Here is a 9964-nt window from a genome sequence, read left to right on the forward strand (position 1 = left end):
GAGTTCAACTTAGAACTCTAAGATTGATCCCAACTTATGGCAATCAGGATTCTTATCCATATTTAGAGAAATAATTAGATTGAACTCCACCAACTGGCGTTACTTAGTGCACAAGTCATATAACTTGGTTTGTTAGTGGTCTGACCAGGAATTGGTCGAACCGTATCAAGCTTGGTCGGTCTGGTTTAAACTAGATTATTGGATAATGATCATATAACTATCCACAAAATTAGGTATGATTCGAGCACCACACAATCTTCTATTAACATTTTGGCAAAACCTTTTGGTTCCTATGAGGATACTTTGATAATTATGGTATTCTTTTTATCTATTTTTAGTAAAATAGTCTCATCTCATCATATGAATAGGCAATCTTGTCAAACAATGAGTCCTTTTGTGATTATCTTTTTTGAGTTGTATTTGATTTCTTATACCGGGATTAGGTTTCAAGTTTCCATATAAGCCGCCTATGTGACGTTTCTATAGACATATTTAGAAGTTTCCATGTAAGTTGCCTACGTGAAGTTTCTATAAACATATTTAGAGTTCCATACAATAGATAAAGGGTAAATATCACTTACCACTCCTCTTAACTGAACAAATAGCACTTACACCCCCTCTTACTTGGATAATATCACTTATCTCCCCTCTTACCAAGCAAACATATCAAACACCTCCCCTTTGTTAACTTTCTCTGTTAAATTTAACTTTTACCGTTAAATATTTTTCTAAAACCCCAAAATACTCTTGGCTGAAAACATTTTTTTTAATTTAAATCCTAAATTACCTTAATCACCCTAGCAGCTAAAATACAAAATTATTCTCCATTAAAATAATTGTTAAAACCAAAATACCATACTTAAAACCCAAATTATCTTTAATTATTAAAAGCCCAACATACCCATTTCTTTTCTTTTCTTTTTTAATTTTATCAAACAATTAAAAAAACACGAACTACTTTATATCAAAATGCAATTTCAATACTGAATTATCAAAAGGGTATCTTGGGCTTTTAATAATAAAAGATAATTTGAATTTTAACTATGGTGTTTTGGTTTTTAAACAATTATTTTAATTGAGGGTAATTTAGCATTTTAACTGTTAGGGTAATTACGGTAATTTAAGGTTTAAACTAAAAAAATATTTTTAGCTAAGGGTAGTTTAGGGTTTTAGAAAAATATTTAACAGTAAAAGTTAAATTTAACCAAGAAAGTTAACAAAAAGAGATGTTTGATATATTTGCTAGGTAAAAGAGGAGGTAAGTGATATTTACCCTTACATAAATGAATTTTTTACGTAAGCCACCTTGATTTTCATTAAAAACATATGGCCCCCCCTCAAAATCAAAATTTTACAAAGACCCTGTCCACACTTAATAGCGTTACTAACGGTACACCTAATACCATTAAAGTTCAAGTTGATTTTCTAATATAACCATATTACCCTCTATGGGATATAATGACCAGAATGCCTATGTCTAAAATTTCTATTTTCAAAACTGAACCACCATCAATACCTCATGGCCCAGAAGAACAAGCTTTGTGAAGAAAGTAGCTTTGAATTACTTCCAACCCATGTCATCTTTGCGGAAGGGGTTGAAAGAGATGTTTGGAGTTTGTTAAGGGCCTGTTTGGTTACATGAGTTCGGAGATTTCAAATATCTAGAAATTTCAAATCTATAGAGACATAATTCATAAAATCAACTGTTTGGTTAACTGAACATGTGGAATGAAATCTGTGGATTCATCTGTAATTTTTGTGAATATATAAATGTTTAGCGTTTTTATAGTAGGGATGAAATCTCTGGATTTCACCTCATACCCATAAATCTACTTATTCAAGTTTTTAGTGTAAAAAGATGAAACTCTAGATTTCATGAATCCATAAATTTTCACAACCAAACGGGTATAAATCTCACAACCAAAAGGGTATAAATCTCGCATTCATGAATTCAGTGGATTCATATAACCAAACATGAACGGTGGATTTTGTATCTATGTTGAGGCAAATAAAAGGAAAGAAGAATATTGTACTCTCTACAAGCGTTAGAATTTGGTTCAATTTTAGGTATACATTAAGGTATATGTTGGGTTTAGTGACGAAAATCACTTTATCTTTGTTTGAGTTCAAATTTGAATTTGGTGGGTCCCACTTAGTGTTTAACATGGGTTAGGTGTTTGGTATCATTAAGAGGGCCTTGGGAGAGGTAAATGGGGTGAGAAAAAAAGAGTTTCTAGGGAGTTCTAAAGTGGGTTTTGAGAAAAAACGGGATTGCACTTTTGTAGTCTTCTTTTTCTTGTGGTTTTGCAAGAAAAGGTTCTATTCTCTCTTGTGTTATTCTCCATTGCAACTCTATTGAAGCTTGAGCTTGGATTGAAGGGTTTTCTTCAAGAGCTTGAAGTGGAAGTGTTTTTTAAGGAAGTTTGAGTGGTGGTGTGACCGGTTGAGATAACATTGTATTATTCTCAAATCTTGTACTATTTTGAAGACTAAAATAGTGAAATCCCTCCCCGTGGATGTAACTAATCTCAAATACTTCGGATTAGTGAACCACGTAAAATTCTTGTGTGTTGTTTGCATTTCTCTTTCATTCTTGTGGTGGTTTGTTGTTATTTACTTTGTGATTGTCTTTCAATTTATTTGCTCAAGATCATTGGTTCATTTTGTTCATTTGGGTGATTTTTTTTATTACCCAGTGATGCGTCCAAAATCTGCTCAGCCCTTAGATCTCCTCGTGATGACCTGCAAAAACGAAAGCGTTAGATGTGGCCCGACCGCGGGGGTCGGGAGTCCACCTCCGAAGGCTAAGTCAGTTGATGAACTTAATCACAAACAGCTTTGCTAGAAGCACAGAGCTAAGGAATAAAGAACTGGGAAAGGTGATCTAGATCGTAAGCCTCTGATAGTTTACGTCTATCAGTATGTATCTGAATCTGAGTCTGAGTCTCAGATTGTGTCCTCCTCACCTCGTATGGCAGTGAGGTTTATATAGAGTGTACCTTCAAATCTCCTTCGTTGGATGCACTTGAGCCTTCTTCGGGTAGTCGTTGGATCTTAACAGTTAGATCCGTTGAGCGATAGACTTCTACTAGTTTGGACTAGTAGAGGACTCCTGAGATAACCTTTAGGTTATGCGATGATTATCCCTTCGATAATGATTAGCTGCAGCCGTCAATTTGAGTCTGCCATCATTAGGGTAATTAACCTAATTCATCAGTTGAATTAGGGCGTGCTTGTAGCTGAATAAGTATTCTTCCTCAGCAAGCCATCTTCTGGATCCGGTTCGCTCGAGAGCGAGTCGGTTCCCTCTGTCTCGACCGGGGTCGAGGGTCGAACCAGGTATGAACCCGGTCCGATCATAATTTCTCCATATCACGAGCCCCCCAGACCAAGCGTTCGGTAGATCCCGAGGACTTGGTTTTTAACTGGGTTCTTCGTCAGGCAATAGTCTCTGCGTGTTCCATTAAATGTCATATCACATTTCATGCGGTGGTCACTTTTCCTCGAGCGTTGTGAGGGTAAGGCCACGTGTCTCCTTGCAGTCGATCTATCGTGGCTCACGTAATCCAAGCGACGGTTTCAGAATGCCTGTTTCCGATTCGTGAGTTCAAACTTTCAAAACGTCTTCAAATCTTGATCGTTGATTTTGAATCAATCTCGATCGTTCAGATTCCCGAACACTCGTGCGGGTGCTTTTAAAAGACGTTCGTTGTCTTCGTAGGTTTCATTCTTCCTGTCCGGAATTTGAACCTTTGTCGTCTGCTTCGCGCCTTCTTGCTTTCAAGCTTTTGCCTCACTGAATCAGTAAGTTTACTGGTCTTTTTCTTTTTGTTGCTTATTGAAACAAGTAATGGCGGATAATAGGGCTTCTCTGGTACCCAGTGTTAGTAATAGTAGTGGTAATGAAGCTTTTGCTTCTCCTCCTTCCGAACAATCGGATAGTGATAACAAAACCCTAACTGTCCTCTGGCGCGAGTTTGCTGAAGTTTCTCAAAAAGGTTTAGAGAGAAAAACCGAAACTCCTTCTGTCCTCCCTGAGTCTAGATCTTCCAAGACTTCTAGGTTATCTACCGAGTCTTCTAGGCAGCCTCAAACTTCCAGGTCCAATGGCGAACCTGGCTCTGTTCCCTCCATTTACAAGGAGGAAACCCTTCTTTCAGCCATCCAAGATTTTGATTTTCCTTCCTCTTATCAAGTTAGGGCTCCCCATTCTGATGAGAGGGTTGATTCAACCCTTTCGGGTGAATTTTCTCTGTACATAGATGCACTGGAAAGCGGGGTTCGCTTTCCCTTTTTTAATCCTTTGTTCTTCGCAGTTCTGAATCATTGGGACATTTGTCCAGGAATGCTCCTTCCCAATAGCTGGCGTCTCATCGTCAGCTTCTTGTGTTTGTGTTTTAAACTTGGCATTACGCCATCTCTTTCTCTCTTTGTACATTTTCATGTTCTTTCTATCTCCCATCCTCCCGGATGGGTTTTTCTGTCCAAACGCAATAAGGCTGAACTTGATTGGAGGGGCAGCATCCTTGCCAAAGGAACTTGCCCTTCTAACCATAAAAGATGGCACGAACGATACTTTTTCTGTCGAGCGCCTCCATCGGATCTTAACTTCCCGACCACCTGGAGGTGGTGTACTTCTTCTTCCGAGAATAACCGAGGCCTTCCCTTATCCAAAGAAGACGAGGCGGCCGTCAGGAAGATCAAATCCATTCCATGGTATTAAGAGATACATGGACTTGAGGTGGAGTATAAATCCATTCTTCAGTACTGGGGCTTGGCTAATTGTGAGCTTCTAACCATCATCTTTTAATTTTACTGAAGTGATACGTCTTCAATTCTGACTTTTGCTCTTCTTTGCAGTGCCTACAAGAATGAACCCCGAGAACCTGCGAGTGAAGGCCGCTAGGGCCGTTGCGACAGCCGAGCAACGATCGCCTAGAGCCTTGACCGTTGATCAAGAGGCTTCTGTTCCCTCTCCCGACCCCTCTTATAGGGGTATCAGGAATATCAGGCCGGTGGCTGATGCTTCGGGTAAAGGGAAGAAGCCAATGGTGGAGAGGTCTAATGTCTCCTCCTCCGCCCAAACCAAAAGGAGGCATGATACAATTGATGCTTCCTCCCACAAAAAATCCAAAAATTCAGCGGATTGTGAGGAGGTCTTCACCCCTCAATGGACCTTGAAGTTGACCGACAGGGTGACTCGGGACCCTGAGAAAGCTGCAGAGTGGAGCTCCCTCAGTCTTGTTCCTTCTGATCGCTAGGAATTTGAAACCCTAGATGACGTTGCCCTTGTTAGTCAATCCACAAGGTACCGGTCTTCTTGCTTACTTATTTTTTCATAATTTCTTATGACTTCTTCTGATAATTTCCGCCTTCTCAGGAATGCTGTATTGAGCTTCTATCAACACATGGAAGCATTGAGCCGGGTTGGCCGCAATAGCTCATTGCTGCAGACCTGTGAAGAGAATTTGGCGAAAGCCAATTCTGAGATAGACCGGTTGACTGCAGCTGCCGAGGAGCTGCAAAGAAAGCATGAGGAAGAAGTGATCTCCCTCAAAGAGGCCCTTGATTCTTCAAAGGCTCGTGCCGCTGCTGCCGAGCGCAAGGCCATGAAGCAAAAAGAAGCTGCCACGTTGTTCGGTGACAGGCTTGAAATTAAATGTATGGAGAACGAAGAATATCTGAAGTAGGCGGTCCCTAGCAAGCCCGAGCACATCAAGCCAGAGCTTTGGAAGGAGTGTGTTCGGAAGTACCTGAACAGCGTACCTTTCTCGGAGCTGCTAGGTGCCTACAACATCCAAGCTTATCGCTTGGGGCAGAATGACGTTTGGGAGCGAATTCTCGCATCAATCCCTTCCTTCGATATTGCTCCCTTTCATGAGGTGTGCCATAAAGAGGTCTTCGGGAAATTAGGCATGGATCTCCCAGACTGGGCTCAGGAAGAAAATGATCCTTTTCTAGCTGACCCACAATATGAGGCAATATCTGGCTGACGAGCCGGCACTTCCAGAGGAGAAGTCACAAGCCGAGTCACAAGCTGTTGCTAAAGAGGACTTTGACAATGTTATTCTTGAGGAAGGCTCTTCTCAGGATCCTGAGAAAAGTCCTCCCGACCAGGGCTCCTCGGGCAACAATGAAGAAGAGGCTTAGGGAGTTATCTCTTTTTTTTTTGTTGTAAAGATTGACCTCCTTGCTAATGAATAGACACTTCTTTTTCATGTTGGCCTTTTCATTTCCCTGTCTCCTGCTGAAATCTTGTCTTGAATATTAAAATATAAATGATAAAACTTATCACTTAATTTCACATTCTTCGACGAATAATAATCTTGTAGAGATATTATGAAGATGCGTTTTGGAAAGATGCATTAATCTTCCCCACTACTTCATTTACTGCAAAGTCCACACGTTTCCCTTCTCGTATCTGCGAAGTCCAAACGTTTCCTTGCTCTGGTATACCATTCACTGTTTCCAATGAATCGGAAATACATCCATTATTACAATGGCGGTGCGACGATTGGAGGTATCCTTGCATCGAGTGCTCGCCTCCACATGTTTCCATGTGGCATCCCTCCTACCGTTGATCTTGCTTTCTGCGGATTTCGAAGCGTCATTTCGATCTGGGCCATTGGTTGTCCTTAGCTCTCAACCGTCGTCTTAATACCTGAGGCTATTTAAAGCCTTCGTGGGTACTCTCCATCTATTATGCTATCTGCAAGTTAGATTTGCTAAAGCGACATTCCGTCCTCTTGCTTGCCTCCGTATTCCTCGTACTCCAACAATAACTCAATCAACTTCTGAACAAGTGAGTTTTTTTATTACTCATCTCTTTCCCCCTTTCCCCTTGAGTAACTGCACAGTAGTAATACTTGGGGTTTAGTTAATCGTGTTTGGGCTTTTGACAGAGAACTAGGGTTTTCCCTTGTTGCCGTTGTTATTGGATATTTGTACTGATACGGTTTTTCTGTTTATATAGTGGCTCCCAACATCAACCCGAACTTTATCAAAGCGAAATCTTATAAGAAAATCGTTCCGTCGGTGGTGGTTGGGGCCAGTGAGGTGGTTTCAGCTAGTGAATCCTCCAAGCGTAAGGCGACTGCTGTTGGTGAATCTTCAAGTCAGATTCCCACAGTTTCTATTGATGCCATCCCTGCGCCTCTTTTGCCCGAAGTGATCGCTCGTCTTTCCCAGGAAGATCTTGATCAATCCGTTGTTGATGGCGCTGCTGACGCCCCTGCTGCAGAGACTGTTGGTGCACCCCCGAAGGAGACTCTTCGGGCATCTGAGGCAACTATGTTGGCGTCTGATGAAGGTGTGGTCCCAGCAGGTGCTGCTCCTATTTCCAATTCTAGTGCTTGTTTGGCATCCTCCTCTCCTTTGGAGTTGGAGGATTTTGCCACCAGGAAGCGCCGTCGAGTGACAAGTGATGCAGCTCATCCTTCTCTTGATGTAGCTCATCCTTCTCATCCTTCGCCCGAATTAGTGTCAAACTAGTTTGACAGAGCGTTGGAATGGTGCACTGCTACTCGAATGACTTCTGAGAGCGCAGTTCTTTCCAAACTTCCAGATGAAGTCTTTATGAAGTCACTGGTGATGTAAGTCTTTTTTCATTATCTTTTGATTCTGAATATTACTCTTCTGCTCCTTTTTAACTCGGAAGTTGTTTGCAGGAGTCTTACTGGTTACTTCCACAATCAAGTGGAAGCAGCCTCTAGGCCCAATAGGTTGAGCAATGAAGTTTCCAGGCTTCGGGAAATCTCTGAAGCTAAAGATGCTGAGATTGCTCGCCTTAGGAAACTAGCTTGGGAGGTTGCAGGAGAAAAGAATTCGGTGATCGATCGTCTTCAGTCAGACTTGGATGATGCCAGGGAGAAGATTCGGCACCTGGAGCGAGGAGTTGGAAAGTCAGGAGCCAAAGGATCTGAAACGTTACCCCAAAGGCAAGATGTCCTTCCTTTGCCCGAATCCCTTCCAACTGATGTTCGCAGAGCCTGCGTCTTCAAGTATTTACACAGTAAGCCCTTTGTTGATATGCTGAATGCTTATAACTTGCGGGCGTCATCGGGATGGTGAGAACGAAGTATGGGAATCAATATTAAGGAAGGATCCTCATTTTGATACGACTCCCTACAGTGTTGTTTGTCATCCTGAAGTATTTACCAAACTGGGCCTTCCTCCTCCTGACTGGACCAAAAATAAGATTGATCCTCCGCCTTCTGATCCAGATATTATGCATTATCTGGAAGACTCTCCTGTTTATTCTCCCTTGGAAGGATTCAATTATGACGAGCTCGCCTTGAATGCAAGTTTGGTCGAAGACCATACTTCTCTGGACAAAGTTGGACAAAGAGTATGAAATTGCGGAGGATTTTATACATACTGAAATGTTTTTTGTAATCCTCATTTCTCCTCTTCTTTTCCTTGAATCCATACCAATGATTGACTCATGTGTTTGTTCTAGCAAAGTTGTGCCGATCTTGTATGACTTCTTAATGATCACCGATGATGACTTTCTTTTTGGACCGAAGATTGTATCCAGCTCTTGTAATCTTATGTTTGATGTTGAGACCGGCCTCTTCTGGTCTTTTGAAGAAATAAGAAATTAACTTCATCTTGAACTTTGCTAGCCACTTGAATCGCTATTGTACTAGGTCTTAGTTGTTTAGAACAATGCCTTTACTTAAAGATTTCTGGAGAAATACAAGAAGCCTGAGAAGGAACTCACTCGAGTTTTAAACCAATGCCTTTAGTTGAGGATTTCCGGAGAAATACAATAAGTCTGAGAAGGAACTCACTCGGGTTTTAAACCGATGCCTTTACTTAAGGATTTCCGGAGAAATACAATAAGTCTGAGAATGAACTCACTCGGGTTTTAAACCGATGCCTTTACTTAAGGATTTCCGGAGAAATACAATAAGTCTGAGAAGGAACTCACTCGGGTTTTAAATCGATGCCTTTACTTAAGGATAATTCGAAAATTCAATAAGTCTTGAAGGAACTTACTCGGGTTTCAAACCGACGCCTTGCAGAAGGAACTCACTCGGATTTTCATCCGATGCCTCGACTTAAGAAATTCCGAAAAAATTCCGTAAGTGTTGAAGGACCCACACGGATTTTCATCCGATGCCTTATAGTTGGATCTTGTTCTTGAATGTGGTGTATGATGCCCCCCAATCAAAAGATAATTTGTTGAAAGCCAAAAATTGCATTGATTGAGTTGAAAATGTTTACATCACGAACAAAACTGAAATCATCATCAAGGATAAAACTTTTTGAGATGCCTGGCATTCCACGAACGATCCAACTCTTTCTGGGTGTTGATGTTCTTCAGCCTGTAGGCTCCTGAACCAACTGGTTTTACAACCATATAAGGTCCTTCCTAGGAAGGGTCCAATTTTCTTTGGTGACGTGGGTCGGAAGCTAAGGTGTTTCTCAACACCAAATCTCCGGCTAAGTACCGACGATTCTTCACTCAAGTATTATAATGAGACGCTATCCTTCTTTGATAATGTTGAGTTCGTGCTATTGCCTTTGCCCGAACTTCATCCAACAGATCAAGACTATCAAGCAGTCCTTGCTCGTTTGCTTTTTCCTCGAACTCTCGATCCGGTAATGTCCCCGCCATTATCTCCACCGATGCCAATGCTTCGGATCCATATGCTAACCTGAATGGAGTTTCTCCTGTGGGTGTTCGAACCGTAGTTCTATAGGCCCACAGTACGTTATGAAGTTCTTCGACCCAAGAAGCCTTATCAGCTTTGAGTCTTCTCTTTATTCCTTCTAGTAGCGTTCGGTTAGTAACCTCTACTTGTCCATTGCTCTGGGGGTATGCCATTGAGGACATACGATGCTCGATCATATATATTCCGCAAAATTGCTCAAATTGCGGACAGTCGAACTGAGTACCATGGTCAGTGACGATAATCTTTGGAATCCCAAAGCGATATATGATTGACTCAAGCACGAA

This window comes from Hakea prostrata, chromosome 9 (genome assembly GCF_041222555.1).
Source record: "Hakea prostrata isolate BN-2017 chromosome 9, UWA_Hpros_2, whole genome shotgun sequence".
Classification (NCBI taxonomy): domain Eukaryota; kingdom Viridiplantae; phylum Streptophyta; class Magnoliopsida; order Proteales; family Proteaceae; genus Hakea; species Hakea prostrata.